Below are 17696 nucleotides of genomic sequence, written 5' to 3'. Positions count from 1 at the left end.
TATCGTTACGATAGAGAGAGAGTATTTCACGGTTTCACGTTGCAGTAAGAGTAAACCGATTCTAGCATTTCGTTCATTCTTTCTTAGCTTAAATGGTTTTAATTCTAATAAAGGAACTTTTTATTTGGGAAACCTTTCAGTTTTTTCCTTTAGCAAATAATATGTTTTAACGATATATAATTGGGCTCTTCTCTCAGGTTCTAAGTCAAGAGAGAAGAGAGAGAGAGATAGAGACGGAGGGAGAGAGAGGAGAATAAACGTTTCGTTCAAGCGGGTAACGTTGTTCTCGTTTTTTTTTTACTCTTCTCCCTAGTCGCTGTAGGGGAAGAAGGTAAAGCGTTTCTAGAGTTTTATTCTTGTTCCCAGGCTTTATGCGGTGAGAGATTTTAAACGTAGTTTATTTGATCTAGTGTTTAGTCTCTTTTCCAGCCACTGAATTCTTTATCTTTCATTATGTTTTTCTGTTGCATTGTAAAACTGTTTTCGCAATTACTACCTTTTAATGAAGGATAGGATTGCGTGTTTCAGGTACAAATCACTTAAAGTTTCGATTTCAGTGAAATAAGTGCAAACAGAAAATCAAAAGTGATAAAGTGATATGCGCAAAGTGTTACAGTGTTGCGTTCGAGGGTTCGTCTGTTCGTGCCAGTTGTTCACCTAGTCCGATACCTCTTACAAGCTCCCAAGCCCAGGGGAGAAGTAATGTCGAAGGACTTATGGGTTCCACAGGCCTTGATCGACGAACAGACGTTTCCCTCGGTGGTTTCGGGTGTATCTACACACGTTGCCGACGTGATCGCCCCACCCACATAAAGACGAGAGAGCCCATTTATTCCTCGTCTGCGGAAGAGGTTTCTCGCAGAAACCATGGACCAAATCTTGCAGCTTTAAGGCAAGTCGGTCCCTTCCGCGCAAGTCCAACGGCCTAGGTGTAGCCACTGGGTCAGTTCGGACTCGCTGCAGTCATCCGACGACTGCACACCTCCCAAGAGAGGCAAGGTGGTACCGCAACAGGCAGTAACTCCGTCTGTTGCCGCACCAGGTGTTTTAGACCCTCAGTCACAACGGACAGTAGCTCCGTTTGTTGCCGTCTTTGGTAGACCCTAGTGGTCCATGCTGCAGACTATGCAGTCTCAGCTTGCTTCCTTCATGCAGGAGTATCGTGCTGAGAAGGTTGACACTGCACCTGTTAACCTACAACCTGCCACGGTTGTGCGCTCAGCAGATACTGCGGCTGCCAGCTCCCACACTCCACCTGTGAGAGCTCCACCACCGATGCGCAGTCTACCCTGCCAGACGCATGTTCATGCTGCACCCTCCGTTGACATGCGTGAGCTACCGCATCAGCAGTGGGAAGGTGCTGTCAAGCTGCCGTGTTTTGACGCAATGCGGCATGCTCCGCAACCCACGGCAGTCCCTCCCACGCACCAGCACTCCGCTTTTGTTGTTGCCAGCTCCCACACTCCGACTGCGGAGAAGGTTGACGATGCACCCGTTGGCCTACAGCCTACCACGGTTGTGCGCCCGGCATGGCTGCCTGCTCCCACACTCTTGTTGTGAGAGCTCCTCCACCCATGCGCAGTCGACCCTGCCAGACGTATGCTGACTCCCACAGACACACGGAGCACTCCGTTGCCGTGCGTGAGCTACCACAAGCTGCCGTGTTTTGACACGGTGTGTCAGCCTCCGCAACACACTGTGGTTACCGCCACTTGCCCGCAGCAAACTAGTCAGTCAGGAGTTGAGGCTTCCCCACACAGCTTTGGTTGTTGCCAACTCACAGACTGTCAAACAGTTACATGACGTTGCCTTCTGGTCTACTACTAATACACCAGTGCTGTATGTCCTCACGCACCTGTTGTGGTTGACAGTTCAGTTTTTGACAGTTCACAGACTGTCAAGCAGTTTCATAACGTTGCCTTCTGGTCTGCTGCTTATGCACCAGTGAAACCCTCACTGAGATAACCTAGCTTTTCTCGGACATGGTTCCTGTAGATGAGAAAGTGCTGTTCTCCCTCCTTCTGATATTCCCTTGAGGACTCTGTCATTTGGAGAGGAGCCTTAAGCTGCTTAGCCTCCTATGGACTTTAATTAAAGCATAACATGCTTCCAGGGAGGGTAAATGGTTCCGCTTCAGTCGCTAACCCCGTCTGTTGCCACACCTGCTCCCATAGACCTTGGGCTTTGTTGCAAGACATGCAGTCCAAGCTTAGTCCTTGATAGAGGATTTTTTACGGAGAAGAGCCTTCTTGCCAACAACCTTCCTACCGGTTGGTTGTACGCCCTGTTGACGCTGAGATATCCTACTCACGTCCGCCAGTTGAGATGGTTCCTCCTCCGGTGCGACCCAGTGTGGGTTGCCAGTCGCACGTTGACGTTAAGCGACTCTCGGAGGTGGTTGTGGACGTTCAGTGTGTCACTAGGAAGACGTTCAACAACCAGCAGCGGTGACTTGTTGTGACGCAGTGCGGCAACCTCAGCAACCCGATAAGGGGTTGTCTGCACAACCCAGACAGTCTAGACAGTTTCGGGTTGTCGCTGTACTTCCTCGCTTCCCCATGGTTGACAGTTCACAGACTGTGCAGCAGTACCATGATCTTGTGTCCGGCTCCGTCACGCATCCACCAGTGCGACCGGATTCAGCGAGTCAGACGTTGCCCACTCCGTTGCCGTTTCCTCATCAGTTTCGGATGAGGAACCCTCTGATGAGGACATGGCTGAACAAGACGATCAACCCCCAGCCCTGCTATCCATCCAGAAGATGCTGAAGAAGGAACACGGCCCTGTCAGGCTGTGGATGAGTCTGGTTAAGACACTGTCATCCGTGGTTCAATTGGTGTCACTTGGAAGACTACACCTCCGTCCTCTTCGGTTTCATCTAGCTCTTCACTGGAAAAGGACAAGACGCTAGAAGCGGTCTCGATCCCGGTTTCCGGAAGATAAGTCTGGTCTGACTGGATGAAAGGACTTTATCAACCTTTGATAGGGTCTTCCCCTGACTGTTCAGACTCCCAACCACGTTCTCTTCTCAGACGCATCGGACGTAGGCTGGGGTGCGACCTTAGGCGGTAGGGAATGCTCGGGATTATGGAACTCGAGTCAAAGGACAATGCATTTCAACTGCAAGAAGCTTCTGGCAGTACGTCTGACCTGGAAAAGCTTCAGGTCTCTCCTTCAAGGCAAAGTAGTGGAGGTGAACACGGTCAACTCCCTGCTTTGATGTACATCTCCTAGCAAGGAGGGACCTACTCTCTGACATGGTACGAGTTCGCAAGTGACCTCCTCTCCTGTTCAACAGGTCTAGACTTTTCACTAGTAACAAGTTTCTTCCAAGGCAACTTGAATGTCTTAGCAGATTGTCTCAGTAGGAAGGGACAATAATTCCAACATATTGGACCCTCCACAAGGATGTATGCAAGAGACTTTGGGTCACCTGGGGCCAGCCAACCATAGATCTCTTCGCAACCTCGATGTCCAAGAGGCTCTCAATACTTTGCTCACCTATCCCGGACCCAGCAGTAGTTCTTTTAGATGCCTTTCTACTTGATTGGTCTCATCTAGATCTATATGCATTCCCTCCGTTCTAGATTGTCAACAAGGTACTGCAGAAGTTCGCCTCTCACGAAGGGACAAGTGGACGCTAATTGCTTCCCTCTGGCCCGCGAGAGAATAACTTACCGAGGTACTTCGAGGGCTAGTAGACGTTCCCAGAACTCTTCCCCTAAGGGTGGACCTGCTACGTCTGCCACGCGTAAAGAAGGTACTCCAAGGCCTCCACGCTCTTCGTCTCACTGCCTTCAGAGTATCGAAAGACTCTCGAGAACTAGAGGTTTTTCGAAGGAGGCAACCAGAGCGATTGCTAGAGCAAGGAGAACATCCACCCTTAGAGTCTACCAATCGAAGTGGGAAATCTTTCGAAACTGGTGCAAGTCAGTATCCGTATCCTCGACCAGTACCTCTGTAACTCAAATAGCTGACTTCCTCTTATATCTGAGGAAAGAGCGATCTCTTTCAGCTCCCACTATCAAGGGTTACAGAAGCATGTTGGCATCAGTCTTCCGTCACAGAGGCTTAGATCTTTCCAACAATAAAGATCTACAGGACCTCCTTAAGTCTTTTGAGACCACGAAGGAGCGTCGTTTGGTTACACCTGGTTGGAATTTAGACGTGGTTCTAAGATTCCTTATGTTAGACAGGTTCGAACCACTTCAATCAGCCTCCCTGAAAGATCTCACCTTTAAGACTCTTTTCCTGATATGCTTAACCACAGCTAAAAGAGTCAGTGAGATTCATGCCTTCAGCAAGAACATCGGATTCTCATCCGAAACGGCTACATGTTCTTCATCTTGGTTTTCTAGCCAAACACGAGCTGCCTTATCGGCCTTGACCAATATCGTTCGATATTCCAAACTTATCGTATGGTTGGAAATGAACTAGAAAGAGTATTATGTCCTGTAAGAGCTCTTAAGTTCTATTTTAAAACCTTTACGAGGCCCGTCTGAAGCTTTATGGTGTTCAGTTAAGAATTCATCTTTGCCTATGTCAGAGAATTCTTTATCCTATTTTTATCAGACTGTTAATACGAGAAGCTCATTCCCTTCTGAATGAGGAAGACCAAGCTTGGCTGAAGGTAAGGACACACGAAGTTAGAGCTGTCACAACTTCCGTGGCCTTTAAACAAAATAGATCTCTGCAAAATATATTCGACGCAACCTATTGGAAAAGCAAATCAGTGTTCGCGTCTTTTATCTTAAGAATGTCCAGTCTCTTTACGAGAACTGCTACACTCTGGGACCATTCGTAGCAACGAGTGCAGTAGTGGTGGGGGCTCCACCACTACAATTCCCTAATTCCAGAACCTTTTTAATCTTTCTCTTGAAATATTTTTGGGTTGTCCGGAAGGCTAAGAAGCCTTTCGCATCCTACTTGATTTGGCGGGTGGTCAAAATCATTTCTTGAGAAGCGCCTAGATTAAAGGTTTTGATGAGGACCTTTAGTATGGGTTGCAACCCTTCATACTTCAGCTCCTAGGAGTCGCTCAGCATCCTATGAGGATCGCGAGGCTCAGTAAGGAAGACGTACTTAAAAAGGCAGAGTAATTGTTCAAGTCGTCTTCCTTACCAGGTACTTATTTATTTTATGCTTGTTATTTTGAATAACTGCTAAAATGAAATACGGAATACTTAGCTCATAATGTCAACTTGTTATGCTGGTCTCTACCCACCCCCCTGGGTGTGAATCAGCTATATGATCATCGGGTAAGTTTGATATTGAAAAATGTTATTTTCCTTAGTAAAATAAATTTTTGAATATACTTACCCGATGATCATAAATTAAAGGACCCACCCTTCCTCCCCAATAGAGAACCAGTGGGACAGAGGAGAAAATTGGTTCGTTGTTGACATCGAGTACTTGAGTACCTACTTGACAGATGGCGCTGTTGATGTACACCCCCACCTGTATAGCGATCGCTGGCGTATTCCTCCCGTAGGTTTTTTCTGTCGGGCAGCAGGGATGCAGCTATATGATCATCGGGTAAGTATATTCAAAAATTTATTTTACTAAGGAAAATAACATATTTTTAAATATATAACTTCCCTGGTAGTTACATATATATAGCTTAAATCCCGCGTTTCGACGCGGCACGACAGAAATTCAAATTTGTGGCGATCGCCGCCATGACAGTAGGTGGTCATACATGAGCGCCATCAATCGTAGGCTATCAGAACCATTCCCAACATCTTCAGAAATTCTCTGTCGTTGATCAAATCAACACCTCGGGAATTCGTTTCGTGGATATATTACTTTATTCTACAATTTGGTGGAGTACCTTTTGTCTTATTATTGTTAATAGCTTTTGCTGTCTTTCAACTATCGAAGATATTGAAATAGGATAGTTTTTTACTGGTCCAACTTGGACAGTTTAATTGAACTTGATTTTCGAGCAAATATGTCCAGACACAGTAATGGCTCTTCTGTTGTTAAACTTTGGGTGTTGGGCTAGACCAGCTTTCGAGCTGCTCTTAATTCCCGCACTGTAATTAGCAGGGAGCATGTAAATATTTGTTTTTGTTCCTTGTTTGTACATTGAGGGATCAAAAAAAAAAATTTTCTCCCCTACTTTACTAACGAACAACTCTTAAAGTTATAATGGAAGGAAGACATTTTCTACATTATACATTGTGATGTCACTATTTTGTAACGTAACTCTTAGCAGAACGGAATGTGATTACCTTGAAGGAATTCAGTGTGCCATCGTGATGATGTCACAATTTTGTGATGTAATTTGCTTAGTATGACTTGCATTATGTGAATTATTTTCTTTGCTTACAAGAAATTTTTAAAACATTAGCTTACTAAGCATAAGTATGTTTATAATGTAGGGAAATATATTATTTTCAAGTATATATATTAGTATATTTCCCTTAGTCAATTTTCGATTAGATTTTTTTCTCGAGTGTACAGTCATTTTACGCTCGTAGCTTTACTAAGGGAGATGTCAGATATTAAATGATCAATTTTGTTTCACAATGCTTGTATTGTTATTTAATATTTTGCTTTTGAGAATACTAATATTATTCATATATCCTATTGTATTTTCATTCTGGCCCTTGGCTAAAGAGGATAATCTCTCGCAACGGGCAGGTCTATTATGATCTAATGTGAAATAGTTTAAAGTGCTAGTATTCAATAGCACATATAATGACGCAATGCAGTCAGTCTACGATACGTAATACTCTTGACAATGGTTTTTTGTTTTCACAATTACTGGTATTGTTATTGTATACAGTAGAACCTCGGTTTACGAATTTAATTCGTTCCTAATGCGAACTCTTAGACCGAAAAATTCGTATCGCGAAACGAATTTCCCCATAAGAATGTTATAAAATCGAAATAATTAGTTCAACCCATCTACAAAAACCAATTTTCACAAATTTTTCCTTACACATACAGTACTCTACTGTACTCTACACAAAATTATTAAAATATTGCAGTCATTTAATGATGAAAATATGGATATGCATGCACAGTAAACCTGAACTTTACCTTAGAGGAGTGTCGCTGCTGGCTTGATGGAGACGAGAGGAGGGGAAGGAGGAGGAGGGGGTTACTGCTTGGAGGGAGAATCTCCCTCCATGAGAACTTCAGGAACGTTGACTGGAGTTCTCTTGCGAGAATGGCCTTCACTATCACTGGTTTTGCGTTTGCGAGACTCTTGGTCGTTGTCTTTCACAGTTCTTTTCTCCCCCTTCACAAGATATTTTTCAAGAGACACCTGCTTTTGTCTGTTCTTTAAAATTTTATAGAAGTGACCCACCCCATTATCGACTAATAAATTTATTGCACGGTCTGTTTCAGCCTTATTCGGGACATTTTCCTCAAGAAAACTTTTCACGTCTTCCCACTTCTTTAAAAAATCTTTTATCTCACTCGAAGACAGTGATTGTGCAGTGCCTCCCTCCTCGTAAATGGTTCTTGCCTTCTCGCAAATCATGTTCTCATTTACTGAATCTCCTGCGAGCTGCTTCTCATTTAACCACACCATTAATAAATTTTCTACGTCATCAAGAATAAGTGGCCGTTGTTTTGATAACGACGATACACCTTTAGCTACTTTAGCGGCCTCTATTTCTTCTTTTTTCTTTAATATTGTGCATATCGTCGACTGCGAGCGATTGAAAAAACTAGCAATGTCTTTCACACGCATGCCTTGGTCATGCTTCTCGATGATCTCCTTCTTCATCTCGATCGTTATCATCAGCTTCTTCTTACTGCTTTCCTTCTTCGACATCTTAGGAGCCATTGTCTATCACAATAATACAGTACAGTACTGTAATCACAAATGAGTGAAAATAAAACAAATCACAAACCAAGTGTAAAAATCACAAAGAAATCGTCCACGAATTCACTAAGTATGTATGCTATCGAGACGGCGGATACTGAGATAATGAACGAGTGAAGGGGGTAATAAAGGGGTTTAGGGGGTGGTAGGTATGCGTGGGAGGAGTCACGTGACTCCATTGTGAGATACTGTCGTTAAGTTATTTCCATGAAAAATGCGATCGGGAAGCGCGGCGTTAACACTTTTCCACAAAAAACGGCGCGTGGGAGGGAAATTTAAATTCGTTAACCGATACAATATTCGTTAACCGAGACGAATTTTTCAGAGAAAGTCCCTTCGTAAACCGAAAAATTCGTAAGCGGAGTCGTTCGTAAACCGAGGTTCTACTGTATTTTGATTTTGAGAATACTAATATTAATCATATATTCTATTTTATTTTCTTTCTAGCCCTTGACGAAAGAGTATAATCTCTCGTAACGGGAAGGTCTATTAAGATTGAATGTGAAATAATTAAAAGTGCTAGTATTCAGTGTTAGTGCTGTTTAGGGTGTGTCCGTTCGTGTTCGTTATAATCTTCCATGCTCCCCAACCCCTGGGAGAAGGAATGTCGAAAGGCCAAAGGATATGGCAGACCTTGATTAGCGAACGGACGTCCCCTCGAGCGATCATGCTGACGATCCCCAGATCGCTCCCCTCGCCACAGGAAAGGCGGGGTTAAAATGTCTGCGTCTTCGTCGGACGACGCAAAACCGAGACGTGGTTGGCGCCAACCACTACGTTCAAGAACCTAGCCTAATTCACTCAAGAGACTTATGTCTCCTAATAAACCAGACTTTCCCCTGGTGTCCACCCTAATACTGTTGACGATCCCTCACAATAATCGATACTGATCGGGATCAAGGCGCGCTGGAAATATCGACAGTTGACGATACCTTGCAGCGATCAGTACATCGTTCAGTTAGCGCACACGGTGCTCATCATGTATCTGATTTGTCTGAATTAAAGAGGTCGATTTCGTCTCTATTGGACGCTTACGATTCTTGGGCAGAAAAAATCGCATCTAAAAGAATCTAAGGACAGCAATAAATCAAGAAAACGGTCTTCCGATATTATCGGACAGCGCATTTCTCCGATACTCAGCAACGCTCCCTCGCAGCGATCAGCTCACGTTACGGCAAGCGACAAGGTAGACGCACAGCTCACGGCATTCTGAACAGTCACGGCAAAGTGGACACATGCCAGAAGCTCACGGCAAAGTGGACGCACGGCAACCTGGACGTATACGGCAGTCTGGACATATACTGGTCGCATGCAGTCAGGTTTTGTCCCCACGTCACTTTATACAAGTAATTGTCTCGCCTTCGCGATCTGCGGAACGCTCGACTATCGCTCATGCCAGACGCATGCGACACGCTATTAGCTCACAGCAATCTGGTCGCATGCAGCAGTCTGTAAACTCATGGCAAAGTGAACGCACGCGGCAGTCTGGAAATATGCTGGACGCATGCAGTCAGGTTTTGTCGCACGTTACTATAGACAAATAGTCATTTCTTTGCGATTAACTTGACGCGATATTAACGCTTCCTCATGGCTCGCGGCAAACTCATGGCACTCGGGACTCATGCATTAGACTGATACCTCTCATGGAAACATACAACAGTCTCAATCTGGACCCATGATGGACTCATATGGTCGGGACTTGTCCTCGCAACAGGATAGACAAGTTTTTTATCTCTCCTTCACAATTTTCTGAACGCACAACTAACGCTCCCTCGCGTCACGCTGTTGACATACAACATGCTGAACGCATGCGGGACGCACGCGATCAAGATTTTCTCTCGCATGGGTTTACAGATGTTGATGCTACCTTACAGCATGATGATCTTATGCTGGAAGCACTGGAACCTGTCTCTCCCTCGAGGCTTACAGTACATAAACGTGATGCTTCTTCGCAACTGGACGATATCCTTCACGAGATTTCTTCAGGACAAGATGAATTATTTTTGGAAGATAATAACAGACAGGATGACACGGTTTTGTCTCCTACTCATTCGAATCGGGGAATCGATGTTCCATTAGCCGAATTAGAAGACGAATCTCAGGATTTATTACAGTCAGCTGATTTAAAAAAAAAAAGAAAAAAACTTCTGACAGTGTTAATGTCTCTGTACCCAGAAAATTTTTTCTCAACTTATTCTTCAGAGCCTGCCCTCTCAGTTTTTGAAGGGCAGACCCCGAAAACATCCTCCTTCAAGAATATGGTCCTGGCTAGATCGGTTAAGAGAGTTTTTTCAACTCTCAACCAATGGATGTCCAAGAGAAAGGATCTAGGGAAGGCCTCCTTTTTCTTTTCCTCACTCGGGTCAACCATGAGCAAGTCGAAGTTTATGTGGTCCAATTCTGAAATGGACCATCGGCTGAAGTAAACTTTTAGACAATAGAAATCTTCAGCTTCAGCCTTACGGACTGGACTCTCGGAACTCTCGCAGAAGCCACAGACCCTAAGAACGAGTCTCAGAGGCATCTGATTTCCTGTCTGGATAAGACCTGGAGGGATGGCCCCATCGAACTTTCCGCCCTTTTTCACGGCAGGAGTTCTTAAAAAGAGGACTATGTGTTGTTCCTTCTTATCTTCATGTTTGTCCCTTGTTCGGAGATTAACAAGCTGCGCAAGATTTTTTTCTCTAGGACTACTAAATAAATCCTCCCAGCTAGCTTTTTAGCAACGGTACAAAAGGAGGCTCTTCCCACTCGTCAGCTCTTTCATGGGAGAGCCCCTTCAAAGGGAACTCAGAGGATTGCGACTGGAGGTCAAACTCGCAGATTCTCAAGTCAACAAACCGAATCAAAACGTGAGACAAGTTATGCCGCCTCCCATGTCGTCGATACCTTTAGAGTTGACAACAGTCCACTCAGGAAACAAGGCAACATCTCATTAAGAACAAGTGAGCCTTATGCTGTCGAAATCAGTCATAGAAATGTAGAGGACACCTCCTCGGAGGGGTTTTTTACAACATACTTTTCCTAGTTCCGAAAAGCTCGGGGGGGGGGGGGGGGATTAAAACCTGTTCTGGACGTCAGTCCATTGTACAAGTACGTTTTTTACCCGGGTGATGTCCAACGTGACTCCCTGACTTCACATAAAGGGAGCCTGAAAACTTTAAATCAATCAATCAATCACATAAAGGGAGTAAGGTTTTTCTTTGTACCTGGAGGACTGACCACTCAGAGCAGAATCACAAGTAAAGTGTCTGGAGGCTCTTCAAAGGATAATTCCCTTAACCCAACAGTTAGGTCTGATGGTAACCTGGCCAAATCTTAACTAACACCCTCGCAGAATTTCATTTTTCTGGGGATGATAATCGATTCACATCGTGCTCAAGGCACTCCGGAAAGATCGCAAGGACTTTCCTCTGGTGGTCACCCGGCTACGGTTGACGATCTCTCACAGCAATCAGCACACGGTTTATTGCGCGCTTCAAGTGTCTGGTCTGTCTGAATTAGAGAGGTCGATTTCGTCCCTGTTTGACGCATACGATTTGCGACAGTGATCTGTGGATAGAGTCTCAGAGGAAATGACACATAAATATCAAAGAGCTAGTGGCCATTCACCAAGCCCTGATTACTCACTTCATAGAAGGGGAGAAAAACATCAGGATGGATTTACTCAGCAGAAGAAGGCAAGTTCTTACTGCAGAATGGACCCTACATCACAAGTTGTTCACCAACCTTTGGATGTTGTGGGGTCAACCCTTGATAGACCTCTTCGCTTCACAAATGACATAGAGGTTGCCGGTATTTTGCTCTCCAGTACCAGACCAGGAAGCAGTTGTACTGGAAGCTTTTCTTCTGAACTGGGAAGGTCTAAACGTGTATGCTTTTCCTCCATTCAAGATCCTGGACAGAGTCCTGAAAAGATTCAGGGATTCGCCCAACGTCCGCATGACCATGATAGCTCCTTTTTTGGCCTATGAGACATTGGGTTGTGGAGATGATGGAGTGGCTGGTAGATACCCCCAGATCATTACCATTGTTAGGGTTGACTAATCTGAGTGGGACATATTTAGAGTGTAGTGCAGGAATAATAGACTTTGCTCTACCAATACCTCTATAACCAATGTAGCAGAGTTTTCTGTTGTATCTGCGTACAAAAGAGAAGCTAGCTATGCCTTGCATCAAGGGTTACCTCAGCATACTAACCTCTGTCTTTCGTAACCGACACATTGGCGTGTCAGGTAACAAGGATCTCTCAGATCTCATTAGATCTTTTGAGACAACTAAGAGTAAGGACAATCCAACCTCCTCGTGGAACCTGGATATAGTCCTGGCCTTTTTAACCTCAAATAGGTTTGTACAGTTGGACAAGGCGTCTTGGAAGTATCTTACCAAGAAGACACTTTTACTAATTTCATTGTTCACAGTCTAAAGATTAGGAGAGTTAAAAGCCATCAGCAAGAAGATGGACTTTATTGGAGACAATGCAATTTGCTCCCTTCAGCTAGGCTTTCTTTTCAAAGATGAAAAAGACAGCCTCTGATGCTCAGTTAAAAGCCCTCTTTGCCTTTATCAAAGAATACCCTGGCCTTTTTCATTAAGGATTTAGTAAGGGGAAACTCTCCAGGATTGTGAGTAAGAAGTTTTCCCTATCCTTGAGGTAAAACCACACAAGGTTAGAGCTGTAGCAATTTTTATGGCTTACAAACACAATAAAATGAAGTCAATTTTGGAGCCCACTTTCTGACGAAGGAAATCAATCTTCACAGACTGCTATCTCAAAGATGTCCAGACCCAGTATAAGGATTGCTGTTCCCTGGGTCCGTACGTTACCTCCGGCTTCATAGTTAGAGAAGGGTCTACTGCCTCTTCCCGATAACTTAATATATACCCTTGCCTTTTCTCTTGTACTTGTGTACACAGGTTGTCTGTGAGGTTGTCGCAGCCTTCCGTCAGTCTGGATGAAAGTCAAGTTAGTTTTAATGTGTTCACAGATTGTGTGGAACGTTGTCGCAGCCTTCCGTCAATCTGGGATGCAAATCAAATTAGTTTTAATGTAGAGTAGGTGGTTAGAATCAGTATCCTTGGCTATGCCAGGCTTGCAAGAGTGGTGGTCTAGCCACTCTTAAGGTTGAGGACCTTGTGGCAGCCCCAAGAGAATTTTCAGCACCTTGAGTGGATCGCTGAGTCTCTTAAGGAACGCAGGTGAAATGAGGCAGTATCATTGTGAAGCCAGCTTCCTTATCAGGTTGTAACGCCAGAATCAGTATCCTTGGCTATGCCAGGTTTACAAAGATGATGGTCTAGCCACGCTAAGATTGAGGACCTTGTGGCAGCCCCAAGAGACTTTTCAGCCCCCTGAGTGGATTGCCGAGTCTCTTAAGGAATTCAGGCGAAATGAGGCAATATCATTGTGAAGCCAGCTTCCTTATCAGGTTAGAGCCAAATTGTTAGTACTACTATTGTAGTTATTAATAATTATACGAATTCCCAATGGGATGAGGTTTTCAACCCACCTCCAACTGTGTGAATCAGCTATATATATGTAACTACCAGGGAAGTTACATATTTAAAAATGGTATTTTTATTATAAAATAAATTTTTAAATATACTTACCTGGTAGTTACATACAGTATATAAAAGGGCCCTCCCTCCTCCCCTCCGAAAACAGAGACATCGAATTTCTGAAGATGTTGGGAATGGTTCTGATAGCCTACGAGTGATAGCTCTCATGTATGACCACCTACTGTTATGGCGGCGATCGCCACGAATTTGAATTTCTGTCGTGCCGCGTCGAAACGCGGGATTTAAGCTATATATATGTAACTACCAGGTAAGTATATTTAAAAATTTATTTCATAATAAAAATACCATATTCCTTCAATACAGTATTTCAAGCAAGATGCTGCATTCTTAAATTTCTATTAATCCTTTGAGTGCAGACTCTTTGCATGAATTTTTCACACTTGAATGCCAAACCCTTTTTGGGTAGCAGAAAATTGTAAAAAAATAAACTTTTAGTGAGCCCTGCAGCATCTTAATTTTACACAATAGAGAGCTCATTTTGGTCTTGTTTTCCTAACTAGTGACTGAATTATATTTTATAATCCTGAACATTTCCCTATATTATATATATAGAAAAAAGTGAAGTAATAATAATAAATGGTATTTTATAGTATCTGTTTAGTGAGATCAGTTTTACTGCATGGACATGATTCGTGGTATGACAATGAAACAATAACCCAACATATTTAGTAAATTTGAGAACATAGTCTTTAGAAGAATTTTTTGAGTTTAATGGGAGGACAGGATTAGAAATGAAACTGAATGAGAGATTACTCGAGTGCCATATGTGGATGAGATCATGGTGAGGGGTAGATGGAGATGGTTTGGGCATGCTCTTCGCACTCCCAAAGCAGGAGACGATAAATGGAGAAGTATTGATTTAAAAGCTCAAGATAGAGACAACTGGCGAAATTTAACTGGGGCCCTTTGCGTCAATAGGTGTAGGAGGAGGTGATGATGATTATTTTTGCTAGCTAAGCTACAACCCCAGATGGAAAAACAGGATGCTATGAGCCCAGGGGCTCCAACAGGGAAAAATAGCCCATGAGGAAAGGAAACGAGGAACTATATAAATACAAGAGATGAAATGAATATTTGAAATAAGATATTTTAAGAACAGTAACAACATTAAAGTAGATCTTTCATATGTAAGCTATGAAAATGTAAAAAAAACAAGGAGAAGAGAAATATGATAGAATAGTGTGCCCAAGTGTACCCTCAAGCAAGAGAACTCTCCTCCATTACAGTGGAAGACCATGGTACAGAGGCTATGACACTATGCAAGACCAGAGAACAATGGTTTGATTTTGAAGTGTCCCAGAAAAGCTGCTTCTAGAAGTCTCTTCTACCCTTACCAAGAGGAAATTAACCATTCAACACTTATTGTACAGTGCAGTAGTTAATCGTTTGAGTGAAGAATAATAGTTTGGTAATCTCAGTGTTGTCAGGAGTGTGAGGACATAGGAGAATGTGGAAAGAATAGGCTGTAATATTTAGTGTATGTGTAGGCAAAGGAAAAATGAGCCATTACCAGAAAAAGGGATCCAATGTAGTATATAACAAATTAAAAGAGAAAATCCTCGTTAGTCAACACGAAACTACACGAATAATTTCATTCAAATAGTTTTACATTATACAATGGTTTCAGTACCATTTTAAAGCTGAATAACTGACCTTTATTCTACAGTAATTAAATAATCCCTAAAACATAATAATATGAAAACAAACAAGTTTAATGGCTGCAATAATGAAAAAAATTTTAAAGTTTGTTCTTAAATGGTATTTACTTGAATACACTAATTGCAAAAATAATTTAGTTTCAACTCTAGCTGAATGAATTAGCTTCCTAATATTATATAGCTTTACATACAGTATTTTGTAATTATCAAATACATATAGACAATAATATGAAATGAATAACCCCTTGTCTTTACACAATTAACCATAAGATTACGTAAACAAATTATTTAATTGAAACAGTTGTTTTTAGTTTACTTTTAATTTAAAAAAAATACTCTGCTTTTACAGATTAAAAAAATCATAATACCCTAATTCCTATATAAATAAAAACTTTCTAAGACATATAAATTTGGAAAAATTGAGACAAGTTGTTGCAGTAATGAAGAAAATGCAGAAAGTGGTACAGTAGTATTTCGGTTTACGAGTGATTGAATACATGCAAATCGGTATGCGAACATGAAAATTCAAACCACTTTACGAGCAGTATATCAATCTGCAAGCAAAAATTTCCCTCCATATGCTCATTTTTAGACAAGTAAAGTACTAACGAGATTATTATGCGATGTGTAGAAAGCAGTTGCGCAATGCCCACACACCACCCATGCAGTGTGCATGTGATTTGTATACCATATTATGTTGCTTAAAGCCTGCATCCCCCCACCCTTTGCTGAGATCTTCGCTTTTCCACACTCTGAGCAGCATTCGTAGCAGCAGCATCTATATGCTTATACGCAGTACCATGCGAGAGTCTTTGGAAGTGTTCTTTATAGACTTGTCATTATGCGTTTTTTATCGAATTGTGATCACTTTTTTTCACCATCAAGATAATAGTACAGTACAGCATTTAGACAATAGCCCCCAAAATAATTAAGAAAGATAGTAAGAAGGAGGAGATGATTACCAGAGTGCTGATGCCAGAAGGGATTGCAAAATCAAACCTCTACTGGTGCATCATTTAGAAAATCCATTATTATTATTATTATTACTTGCTAAGCTACAACCCTAGCTGGAAAAGCAGGATGCTATAAGCCCAGGTGCTCCAACAGGGAAAATAGCCCAGTGAGGAAAGGAAAAAGTGAAAAATAAAATATTTTAAGAAGAGTAACATTAAAATAAATATCTCCTATATAAACTATATAAACTTTAACAAAATAAGAGGAAGAGAAATTTGATAGAATAGTATGCCCGAGTGTACCCTCAAGCAAAAGAACTCTAACCCAAGACAGTGTAAGACCATGGTACAGAGGCTATGGCACTACCCAAGACTAGAGAACAATGGTTTGATTTTGGAGTGTCCTCCTAGAAGAGCTGCTTACCACAGCTCAAGAGTCTCTTCCCTTAGCAAGAGGAAAGTGACCACTGAACAATTACAGTACAGTAACCCCTTGGGTGAAGAAGAATTGTTTGGTAATCTCAGTGATATCAGGTGTATGAGGACAGAGGAGAATATGTAAAGAATAGGCCAGAATATTCAGTATATGAGTAAGCAAATGGAAAATGAACAATAACCAAAGAGAAGGATCTAATGTAGTAATGTCTAGCCAGTCAAAAGATGCCATAACTCTAGTGGTAGTATCTCAATGAGTGGCTGGTGCACTGGCCAACCTACTACCTATAATGAGCCAATAAAAAGTACAAGGTGCAGAAGAAGCAACTAAATGTTACATGGAGGTCAAAGAACAAGGCTTGGTTATATCATTTTATTTGTGGAATGGGTCAGTGAGGATATAGGTCCTGAGGTGAAAAAGTACCTCATGAATAAGAACCAACCACTCCAAGCCTTGTTCCTAATGGAGAATGCTCCTGTCCATCTTCCAGCCATTCAAGACCCAATGGAGGAGTTTAAATTAATGAGAATAAAGTTACTGTCACTCAATACCACTCCAATACAACAACCAATGAATCAGCAAGTGATCATAAATTTAAAAAAGTTATATACAAAAGTAATTTAAAGGAATGCCACACTTTACATCATATCCATGCAGACCTTCAAGCATGTTTGATTTTTAGTATCAAGATTTTTATTTTCAAGTAATTTAACAATAAATTGGCAAGTTTCATATTCTTTACATTCTTGTAAGACAATTAGAGATAATACTTGAGCGTAAAGTGAACTCTGGGATTTCAGCTAACATGTTTAACCTGTCTTCTATGTTCTTATTTGATTCACATTAAACAATATGAATAACCAATAAGTGAAATGACCTTATGCTCTTTCTTGCTCATTTCACAGTTTCTTATTATTGTAGGTAAGAGAGGTTCTGTGTATACAAAGAGATTGTAGTGCCTCATAAAAGGAACTGTTTGGATATTGTGAATTCAGCAGGAAGTTTGAAACGTTTAACTGTTATAGCTAGGGCTTCATCTTTTGATATTTTCACTATTCAGGGGATGGCAGGAAGTCAACTTCAATAGGTGAGGTAAACCTGTATTCCAATTTTAAACTCATTACTTTTTATAAGTTGACTTTTATTTTACGAGAAATCTGGTTACTCTGTTTCAGAGGATTGTGAACAGGGGCCATTATAATAATTGAAGAATCTGGTTCTATCTG

The 17696-nt window shown here is 42.1% G+C and overlaps 1 protein-coding gene across 3 annotated transcripts in view; it reads left to right on the top strand.

Moving 5' to 3' along the window:
• Mettl3 (methyltransferase like 3) overlaps positions 1 to 17696 on the top strand; it is a 210296-nt gene that overhangs the window by 168894 nt on the left and 23706 nt on the right. Inside the window, exon 12 of one of the 3 annotated variants that reach the window (XR_011045885.1) lies at positions 17646 to 17696. This exon is cut by the window's right edge and continues 83 nt beyond it. The exons of the other annotated variants lie outside the window; for them this stretch is intronic. The gene's annotated coding sequence lies outside the window, so the exon portion shown is untranslated. The remainder of the gene's footprint in view (positions 1 to 17645) is intronic. 3 annotated transcript variants of the gene reach the window in all.

The sequence above is a fragment of the Palaemon carinicauda genome, chromosome 1 (genome assembly GCF_036898095.1).
Source record: "Palaemon carinicauda isolate YSFRI2023 chromosome 1, ASM3689809v2, whole genome shotgun sequence".
Lineage (NCBI taxonomy): Eukaryota > Metazoa > Arthropoda > Malacostraca > Decapoda > Palaemonidae > Palaemon > Palaemon carinicauda.
The sequence above is the reverse complement of the archived record's forward strand: the minus strand, read 5'-3'. Positions and strand labels throughout refer to the sequence as shown.